This window comes from Myotis daubentonii, chromosome 5 (assembly GCF_963259705.1).
Source record: "Myotis daubentonii chromosome 5, mMyoDau2.1, whole genome shotgun sequence".
NCBI lineage: Eukaryota > Metazoa > Chordata > Mammalia > Chiroptera > Vespertilionidae > Myotis > Myotis daubentonii.
The window spans coordinates 102,150,603-102,162,411 of NC_081844.1; positions in this window are offsets into that span (position 1 = coordinate 102,150,603).

Genomic DNA, 11,809 nt, shown 5'->3' on the forward strand with positions numbered 1-11,809 from the left:
ACATAGTCCTTCTTTATTCCTAAGAAGCATTTCATTGGATGAATATGCCATTAAGCCATTCATATATGCTATTATAAATAAAGCTACTATAAACCCTTGTTTTTAAGACTTTTATTTTAGTACATTATAATTCAGTTCTCATATTGTTTTATGACATTTTTTCACCCTTGTTCACTGTGTTAAACAAGTAAAAATCAACTTCAGTCATATTTCTAAGATGGAGGAAGATTGGTTTCCATGCTGTATGTGAAGGTATATTAAACAATAGAAATGTATTATTTAAGACATGTACATGCATTATTTCCTTCCTCTTTCACATCATGCTTTTATATAGGTAGGAAAGATACTATTGGTATTCTTAGTTTACAAATTTGTAAACTGGGTCTTAGAAGAGTTAAGTGATTGACTGACTAGCACGCAGTTGTTAAGTGTTACAGTCAAGACCAGAACCAGGTTTACAACTTCTTAATCCGGTGCACTTTCCACGCTGCCATGAAGGAGATTTTTCATGTCCTTCAACACACATTTATTAAGTTCTTCCTGCTCGCCTAACACCGTGTGAGGATGTAAGGAATCCCATTACAGCAACAACAGAGCCAAAAATCTATGTGTTTCCCTTGAGGAATTTATTATTTAATTGAGTAGACAATACATGTACATGAAAAAAATTGAGTGCAATTGTAAGGCAATTAGTTAAGGTTGTTAGAAACATGTATTCTGTGCTGCCTTGAAAACAGGTGTTGAGTTAATAGATAGTGACATGAAGGGGGAGGCAGTTATCTGGAAGAGGTTCATGTAGGGAAGTGGTTTCTGTGCTAGACATTGAAAAACAAAAAGTATGGATCCTGAAAGAACAGGTAAGACAAAAAGCCAAGTATGTCTGTCTGTCTGATGAGAAATTTGGAATCAGCAATACTGAGAGCATTTATTTTCAGACTCAATATATAGAGTAGGGTCAGTTGAATGTCAAATTGAATTATATAGAATTTACTCAGTGGACAGCAGCGAGACATTGTAGATTCTTAAGCAACAGAGGAGAGTGAGTGACATGGTACAAGATGCTTTACAAAGGAAACTGATCACAGCTTGTATAATGGGGTAGATCTAAGGATGGCCATCAAAGAGGCCAAGTTCAAAGACTATTATAGCCTGGTTATGAGGTGATGAAGACTCAGACTAAGGAGAGGAAAAGATAAGTCTAAATGTTTTTATAAAAACAAGACAAGCTATTACAGCTCTTCACTGAATGGTTTCCTAATTCAGCAGCATTCAATCAATGTTTCTCCAGAAACTAAATGTCCTTGTGCTAACAGAACCAGGTTTTGTAGAAATGATTATGAAGCTATGCTATATAAGACTTGATTTTGGCCTGGAGCTTAATTCTTTATGCTAAAATTCACCACCTGACAACCTACCAAAGGATGCACTGACTTGCTTATCCCAGCTCCTCTCTTTGGAGTATAGTTTAAAATAGCACCCATCAGTCTTAATCACAACTATTTTCCAAAATGTTTCCCAAATTAATAAGTGCGGGATTGGAAGCACTGACCCTGTAGGGGAATAGGACAAAAATAGCTCACCCATAATTAGAAACAAAATCTCCATTCATTGAGCACTAGGAAATTGGCCAAAGCCAGCAGCTTTTCATACCGTGCTGTGTCAAGGGGTCCTTAAGGCACAAGCTCCCTAAGTCCTCTCTCCTGTTGCCCAGTGCTCTGATGCATGCCTTCCTTTGGTTTCTTGTTGTGTTGTAAGCCTTCCAGCTTTAGGTTTAGTCACTGTGCAAAAAAAAAAAAAAGTCTAGATCTTGGGCTCCAGCAATTAGGGGGATGTGGTGCCTTTTATAACATAAATGGAGGAACTCAGGGAAGACCTGCAATTAAGTTGGATCCTGGTAATTAAATGAGCTGTCCTCATAAGCAGACTTCAATTAAAGGTGTATGTGGGTCATGGCAAATTTAAGAACCCCCTAATCCTATCCCTCTGCCTCATGTACACCCTCTAGATTAAAGACTACGGAATAATTTTTATTGATTTAGAAGCCAAAGAAGCCCTTAACCAAAAAAGTATGACAAGGAAGTTAAATGACTCTTGTATTTCTGAAATGAGGCACTTTGGTTCTCAGCACTCAAATATTGATGGTTATTTTTGGCCTGGTGCTCCTGCTACTGTTGTCTGTTTTGTTGTTACCGTTGTTGTTGCTTCAGCCTGAATTATTAGTAGTTCTTCTGAAGGTGTTTTCAGTGTAATAGGAAAAACAGAACTGTAAACACTCTAAGACAGAATTTGAAAAGTACTATGTATAGGTACAAGCAATGTACTATGGAAACAGCAGAAGAAAGCATAATTCTGCAGAGGTGATCAGAGACCGTTTGAGGGGTCAGATGTATTAAGGCTGAGCATTGGAGGTGGAATTTTCATTTAATCCCAGGCAAAGGAAAGCTGATGAAGGTTTTTGAAGGGAGAATCCGACCTGTGTTTCAGGAAGATAGCTCTGGCAACGGTGTGAAAAACAGGCAGTAGAAGGGAAAAATTAGAGGCATGGAAAGGATAGCAAACTTGAAAGTGTCATTTCTTATTGATTGTTTTGTGAGATTATGGACCAAAAGTCTGAGGGAGACAGACATATAGGAAGGAGGTTGGAATGACATGAGGAAGTGTTATGGGAAGTCCTTGATCAGTGTACCATATCCAATCCATCAATAAATACTATGACTCAATACTCCCCCAAAGTAAATATTGGAACTCACCCTGGATTTGAATCCTCAGCAGTATTTCTCACAGTGGAACCCTCTCTGCTTCATGAACTTCTATCTTCTCTTGAATCTTATGACTCACTCTGGTTTTCCTCCTACCCCACGGAGTTCCCTTCCCACTCCTCCACGTGTCTGCTGTTCTGCTTGGCCACAGATGTCTCCAACCTTGTCCTTTTGCAGCTACACACTTGTGTACTCTCATGCCTTAAAACACCACCCATTTCCTTAAAAATGCCACATTTCTACCTACTATTTTTACCTTATTCCAAACTCCAGACTCATACCTCAAACTTCCAATCTGACATATTTTAATAGAAGTTGTAATAGGCATACCAAAATTAACATCTTAGCCATGTTTCCTTCTACAAATTTTCTCTTCCCTGAGTTCCTTTATTTGTGTTATAAAAGGCACCACATCCCCCTAATTGCTGGAGCCCAAGATCTAGACTTTTTTTTTCTTTGATTTATTTCTTTCTCCAACTGCCATGTTCATCAGTAAGGGCTGTGGACATCACCTCCCAAATCTCCTAGATCTCACATCTGCTCTCCATCCCCACTGCTCTCAACCTGGACCCATTATTGTAACTTGTGTTTGAGCAAAGATTGATGAGCTGGTATAGATATGGTACTTCATGACCTCTGCAATCCATGAACTACTCAGGAGCCAGAGTGATATGTTCAAAACCTAATTTCAATCATGCCATTTTTTTTACTTAATGTCCAAACTCTTAGCCAACTTTGAAAGCCCTATTTCTCCCATTTCATCAATTTTCATTCTCCTCTCTCCCACTTCGCTCTAGTCACACCAACTGTCTTTCTTGTCCTGGAATATATCAAGCTTGTTCCTCCTAAGGAAACTTTGTGGCCACTTTACTTATCAGTCAATGCTTGGTTTGGATATCCTTTCTTTAGAAAACCCTTCTTTCCTAGTCTCATAGTCTGAAGTCCCCTTCTCCTCTCCCTGTATCACATAACCTGACTAATTGTCTTTTATTTACTTATTCATTCATCCACTCAGCTCCCTCCAATTAGAAAGTAAGCTTTAGCCCAAGCCAGTTTGTCTCAGTGGATAGAGAGTTGACCTATGGACCCAAGGGTTGCAGGTTCCATTCCGATCAATGGCACAGGCCCTGGTTGCAGGCTCCATCCCCAGTAGGGGGTGTGCAGGAGGCAGCAAATCAATAGTTTTCTCTCATCACTGATGTTTCTTTCTCCCTTTCCCTTCCTCTCTGATATCAATAAAAATATATTTTTTTTAAAAAAAAAAGAAGGTAAGCTTTATTAGAACAGGAATCTTGTGTGTGGTTAAGACTCTTTCCCAAACATCTAAAATAGGGTCTAACACATAGTAGTTGCTCAATAAATAAAATTTAAATGAATGACTCTTTAATACTGCCATCCTATATCTAGCTCATAATCCTTCCTTGCTTGGAATACAACCAGCCAGCTTACTACTTCAATCATTTTACTATGCAGCTCCTCTAATTCACTCTGTTCCTAGGAGCTTTTAAAACTGTACCCCTCATAAAAAAATGTGCCATACAAGATGTGACCACATCTACTTCTCCAGTTCATCTCCTGCCACTCTCCTCTTAGCTCAATGTGCTTCTCTATCCCACCCGCTCCTCCTAAATGCACAGAGTGGATGAGGTTGGAGATGGTTTCACTATATTTTTTAGTCATCAGTATTCAGGAAAGCTGTTGGTTTTCTGCTCTTGCAACCTCACCACATTACCTGTGCACCTTGCACTGAGATGTTTTTTCAGGCTCCTTTTTAATTTGTAAAGAGAAGGAACAGGAGGCCCAAAGGTGATTACCAGTCAGAGCAGTTCATCATTAAAAAGGTCTGAGACTTGTGGCAAACCGATGACTAGGAGATACAGGTCAAATGGATTTTGCACTATTCAGGCTGAGGCTGAACTACAAAAATTAAATAGCACTCTAATTAACCAGAGTAGTTAGCACATAAGTCAGATCTCCAGAACTCCAGCAGATTGTGAATTAAAAACATTATATAATGTGCAAATAACAACAATAAAAATTCCTGCTCTGGTTAGTTTTTCATATACAGGCTTCAAGGATGAGAAAACATTACACATTTCTGCAAAACCAGAAATAGTCTTACTCTACAGGAGAAAAAAGGTGACTTCTGTTTTTCAAAGACAATAAAGGATTAACAAATTTTGCATTCCATTGTTATGCGCTGCACATATCCTGATTAGGACATTTTAGGACTACACCATGTGAATGAAAAAGATAGGAGATAAGGTAAAAACAATACTGTATGTAAGTTTATAACAAAATGTGACTCCCTGATTACTTTCTGAAGGTATAGAGTATCCATTCACATCCAAGTGTAAGTTAACACAGTGGGATGCAACCTAAATGTACTTCAGACTTGCTAAGCAAAGAGAATGGTGGCATCAACAAAAATTACTTAAATTTCTGATAAATAGATTCAAAGCATCCTAGGAAACTTTTAAGAGAGACTGGAAGGAGAGGACAGTGTGCATATACTGGAAAAATTTTGAAATTATAGTGTCTGCCCCTAAAATAATAAAAAAAAATGAAGTCTGCTTTTGCTGTTGCACAAAAGAAGCATTAGGAAGTCACCCTCAAATGTGGGCAAATATAAAAGCTGAGACATGGAGCAGGCAAGTGCTTGCTTTAGAAGTTAAAGAAAATACCAACAAAAGGAAAATATAGCAAAAGTCTGTGTTTTCAAATATCTAAATTTCAAAAGTCAATGAAGGGTTAATTTTACATTTTACAATATCACTTCACTTTTTAATTTTCTCCTAAAAATAATGAGACTAATAATAATAGCTTACATTTATTGAGCTTTCTATGTGTCAGGTACTATGTTAATCATTCATTATTCTGTCAATGCTTATGGCTCCATGGAAGTGAGGATCACTGTCTGTTTCACAGATGAGGAAACTATGATGCACAAACATATAGTAAATTGGCCCAAGAACTCATAAATAGTAACAGGGTGAGTTATGAATCTAGGGGTTTCTGGTTTCAATATCCAGGTTTTTAACCACTACCCTCTGCCAACTCCCTAACTTAAATTACTTAAATGTTAGACTCAAAATCACAAAAATCCTAGAAGAAAACACTGGCAGTAAATTCTTGGACATTTCTTGGAGCAATATTTTTTTGTGATATATCATCTCAGATGAGGGAAACAAAAGAAAAAAATAAACAAATGGGACTACATCAAAAAAGTTTTTGCACAGCCCTAGCCAGTTTGGCTCACTGGATAGAGCATCGACCTGGGGACTGAAGTGTCCCAGGTTCAATTCCAGTGAGGGGCATGTACCTTGGTTGCAGGCACATCCCCAGTAGGGGGTGTGCAGGAGGCAGCTGATCGATGCTTCTCTCTCATCGATGTTTCTAACTCTCTATCCCTCTCCCTTCCTCTCTGTAAAAAATCAATAAAATATATATATATAAAACTTTAAAAAAAGTTTTTGCACAGCAAAGGAACCCATCAGCAAAATGAAAAGAAAACTCACTAAATGAGAGAACATATCCTCCAATAATACATGTGATGAGGGGTTAATATCCAAAATTTAAGAAGAACTTACACTACTCAACACACACACACACACACACACACACACACACACACACACACAACCCAACAAAACAAAACCCAATCTAATTAAAAAATGGACAAAGACCTGAATAGACAGGATACACAGATGCAAATAGACATGAAAAGATGCTCAACATCAAAAGTCATCAGAGAAATGTACGTTAAATTCACAATGAGATATCACCTTACATGTCTCAGAATGGCAGTCACCAATAAATCAAAAAATAAGTGCTGCTGAGGATGTGTAGAAAAGGGAACCATCGTGCACAGCTAGTGGGAATGCAGATTGGTGCAACCACTGTGAAAAGCAGCATGGGGTTACTGCAAAAAATTAAAAATGGAACTGTCTTATGACCCTGTGATTCCACCTCTGGGAATATATCTGAAGAACCTGAAACACTAATTCAAAAGAACAGATGCACCCCTATCTTCATTTTCGCATTATTTACAACTAGAGTCCTGGTGCATGAAATTTGTGCACTCAGGGACGGGGGGAGGGGAGGTGTGTCCCTCAGCCCAGCCTATGCCCTCTCACAGTGCGGAAGCCCACGGGGGATGTCCAACTGCCAGCTTAGGCCCGCTTCCGTGGGCTGGTGGTCAGTGCACGTCATAGTGGCCAGTCATTCCACTGTTTGGTCAATTTGCATATTAGCCTTTTATTATATAGGACTAGAGACCCGGTGCACAAAAATTTGTGCACTTGGGAGGGTCTCTCAGCCTGGCATGTGCCCTGTCGCAGTCTTGGGAGGGTTTGTGCCCTCTCGGGCGATGACCACCTGCTGGCTTAGGCCTGCTCCCCAGGGGATTGGGCCTAAGCTGGCAGTCAGACATCCCTCTGGCATCCCAGGAGCCCTCAGGGTATGTCCACTTGCCAGTGGGGAACAGGCCTAGCTGCAGTTGGACATACTTAGCACTGCTGAGGAGGCAGAAGAGGCTCCCACCACCACCGCTGTGCTGGCAGTGTCAGCCTGGCTTGTGGCTGAGCAGAGCTCCCCCTGTGGGAGCACACTGACCACCAGGGGGCAGCTCCTGCATTGAGCGTCTGCCCCCCGGTGGTCAGTGTGTGTCATAGTGGCCAGTCATTCCTAGTCTTTCTGCTGTTAGGGTCAATTTGCATATTACCCTTTTATTATATAGGATAGAGGCCTGGTGCATGGGTGGGGGCCGGCTGGTTAGCCCTGAAGGGTGGCCCAGATCCAGGGTGTGGGTCCCGCTGGGGTGCCTGGCCAGCCTGGGTGAAGAGCTGAGGGCCATTTTCAGACTGGCCACATCCTCTTCAGGGTGGGGGTCCCTGCTGGGGTGCCTGGCCAGTCTGGGTGAGGGGCTAAGGGCCGTTTTCAGGCTGGCCACACCCCCTTCAGGGAGGGGGGTCCTCCTGGGGTGCCTGGCCAGCCTGAGTGAGGGACTGATGGCTGTTTGCAGGCTGGCCACAGCCCCTTCAGGGTGGGGGTCCCTGCTGGGGTGCCTGGCCAGGCCAGGTGATGGGCTGATGGCTATTTATAGGCTGGCCAGAGCCCCTTCATGGTAGGGATCCCCGCTGGGGTGCCTGGCCATCCTGGGTGAGGGGCTGATGGCTGTTTGCAGGCTGGCCAAGCCCCCAGCCACCCAAGCTCCCAGTGGAGGCTGGCTGAAAGCAGGTATCTGGGATTTATTTAGCTTCTGTAATTGAAACTTTGTTGCCTTTTGCGGAGGCCACAGCCGGCCAGGGCAGGCAGGAAGCTTGGCTTCCTCCATCGCCTTGGCAACCAAGCCTCCAGCTTGCTCCAGCTCTGTGACTGCCGGCCGCCATCTTCATTGTGTTAATTTGCATATAGTCGCTCTGATTGGCTGGTGGGCGTGGCTTGGGCGTAGCAAAGGTATGATCAATTAGCATCTTTGTCCTTTATTAGTGTAGATAGCCAAGAATTGGAAACAGTCCAAGCATCTATCATTAGCTAAGTAGATAAAAAGTTGTGGTATGGCCCAGCTGGCCTGTCTCAGTGGTTGAGCATTGACCTTGACCAGGAGGTCAAGGTTTGATTCCCATTTGGAGCACATGCGCAAGTTATGGGCTCGATCTCTGGTGGGGATGTGCAGGAGGCAACCAATCGATGATTCTTTCATTATTGATGTTTCTATTTCTTCCTTCTTCTCTGAAATTGATTAAAAAAAAACATTTAAAAAAAAAACCAAAACTGTGGTACATTCACACAATGGGATACTACTCAGCCATAAAAAGGAAGGAAATCTTACCTTCTAACAGCATGAATGGAACTGGAGAGCATTATGCTAAGTGAAATAAGCCAGTCAGATAAAGTACAATATGATTTCACTCATATGTGGAATCTAATGAACAAAATAAACTAAAAAGCAAAATAGAGACAGACTCATAAAGAAAGAGCAGGCTGACAGTTTTGAGGCTTTGGGGCCTGTAGGGGTGAAGGGATTGAGCAAAAAAGAAAAAAGGTGACAAAACTCATGAACATGGACAACACTGTGGTGATTGCTGGGAGGAGGGGTTTGGAGCAGTAGCAGAAGGTATAGGGGAGACAAATTATGATGGAAGGAGACTTGATTTGAGATGGTGAACACACAATAGTGTACAGATGATGTGTTGTAGAATTGTGCACCTAAAACCTGTACAATTTTGTTACCCAGTGTCATCCCAATAAATTCAATAAAATGAAAAAAAAATTATACCTTTTCCATGGAAATTACATGAACAATGAAGTAATCTAAAAGCTGCTCATATGAATCACTTTAAAGGATTATTGCCACTCATAATGTGTAGCTCACTTGTAACTATATGTGATATTAATCTTTGGAGAAGTGGCTTAAGTATCTTTCTTTTTGTCTACTTCAGAATACTATTCGCCCCAGGTCACAATGCTAATGTAGAAAAAGAATTCTATATTTTGTTCCCTTCTGTGCACAGTTGTCCTACAATGAATGGTCTGGGTCCCTGGTGTAACCTAGGCTTTAGCCCATATAAAAAATAAGAGAGTAATTCCTAGATCTTGCAGACTGACATTTTTCATGCTATATATTTTTTCTTTATGGCCTGTATGAGTGGAGGTATTTTATGTTCAATTAAAAAACTATTTGAAGTTTAAAACATTGAGGGAAATTGCAGTGGAAGTTTTTATTCTCCATAGCCTATGCCTGTTGGCTCATTTGTCAGACCAAAACTTTTTTTTTAGAATAAAATTCAACTTAAAGGGAAACACATTTTTATGTGTAAGGATGTGGGGACAAAAATTTATGGATTTTAAAAAATATCTTTTAAAAATGGATCTCAATTTTAGGCTTATAATTTAGGTCTATATTGTTAAATTTGGATAAATTATAATATTAGAGCCTTTAATTTTCTGTAACAGACAACCAAGTCTACAGTTTCTCTCAACTTAAATGAAGGACTGCTTATCCTTGGATGATTTATTCATTTATGCAATAAACAAGTACTTATTAAGTACATGTTATTGTTTAAAACACTACTCTAATGATAAACAGTATAATTTTATTTTAATTATAGAGCTAAAAGTCTAGTCATAGAGGGTGGGAGGAGGCACACACAATGGGATATTTTAAAATAATAATAACAGCTATGGGGAATATAAGTAGGATGGCACAGTAGAATAATACTGAGGAATGGCCATTTTAAAAGGGTGGTCATGGAAGATGTAATATCCAATCTGAGACCGTTATGGTAAGAGTAAGCATGGCAGAGTTCTGGGGAAAGAGTGTTCAGACAGAGGTAAAAGGGCAAAAATCATAAAATGAAAATACATGTAGTGTGTTTGAGGAACAGAAAGAAAGGTAGGGTACCGAGAGTTTAGAAAATGTCAGTTACATCTTGAGATGTTGTAGAAGATATAATCGAGAGACAATAGGCCTTGCTAAAAAGTGGAGATTTTATTTTAATTACAATAAGAAACTATTGGAAGGTGATTTGCAACTTGGAGCTATCTGATGTATCTAAGAATTTTCTATTTCACAGCTCCAAGTACAGTTTCTGCCCACCTGTAACAAAAGCAAGATATGAAAAAAGATTAAGAGGACTAGAAGCCATAGAGCTACATGGAAACTAAAACTTAAGCTCTCATATCCAGAAACCACTCATTGAGATTCAGTTTTTACATTGAACTTATTGACTGTGTCAGATACTATTTTAGCCACTAGGGATACAGCCATGAATAAGAAAGGTTGTGTTTTTGTTTTTTGCCTTATATTGTAGGTCATAGAATAGAGGGAACATATTATAACCCTGAACATTTACTGAAGTGTCTTTTTAATATCTTCTTTGTTAGTCTTTAAGCTTCAGGACTTGACTCTGTTGTTTATCAATTGTGATTGCCCTAGAGCCTATTAAAATTCTAAACATATAATAGGTCCTCAATAATTCTTAACTGAACTGAAAGTTATCATGTGAGATTTCACCTCATTGATACACATTGTATGAATGTATCGACTCTTTATTTTCAAAACCATGTCCTATTTTTGAGCATGAACATATTGAATAATAGTTTCTATTTTCAAAAAAGATTCTATGGCTTTACAGGGTTGTGCTGTATTAGTCACTATATTGTACTTCTGTGTCACCCAGGCTACATTACTCTTATAATTTTAAATCTCCATGAAGACATCTAATTTGGTAAATTATGTGACATCAGTTAAACCCAACTTTTTTTTATCAATGAATGTTTTCATAGTCACCTAAATATGCCTTGTTTTGTTTTTGCATAAAGGAAGTCATGAAATGAAAAACCTTTGCGGTTTTCTATTTCCATTTATGTAATTATTGGTATTTTTATCTTTCCCCTGGGTTTTTCCCTTCACTCTCTATGACCCAGGGCCAAGGAACTGTGGGCTGGTCCTCAGAAGTGTCCTGGTCTCTCTCATTGTCTTCATCCAACAGCTTTGGAATGTCTTTTCTGTCTCCTTATTCTCCTCCTTACTAATTTACTTTCAACCTTTGGGCCTTATTTCAACTTGAATCTTTTTAAGAAGCCTTCATTTGACCTCCCCTATCTGGGATAGCAGCCTGTGTTTCTCCTGTTACCAGCTACTGTGATTGCTATTTGCTCTTGTTTTTTTTCCTGGACTATAAACTCCCTGAGGGCTGAGACTAGTTCTTAGTTACAATTCTCACTCCACCTCCTAACCCAGTAACTGCCAAAGAGTAGACCTTTAACAAAAATCTACCTAGTGAACAAAGAAATGGATAGATTAGCTGCCATTTTCTAAGGTAGATCATACTTTATTTTGTTCTCGTTGTCTGGTACATTAAAAAGGGTCTTTGTTCATATATGCGAATTTCCCAGTCTCCTGAGTTCTATTTTTATAACTCCTTTTATTTTGCATTGCATGATACTTAGCCTGCTGCTTAGAGCCATATAGCTTTTAAGTCTGAGGTGGCAAAGAAAGAAAAGACAACCTAGTATTTGTATCAGTCTGCCCTTCAGACTCATTC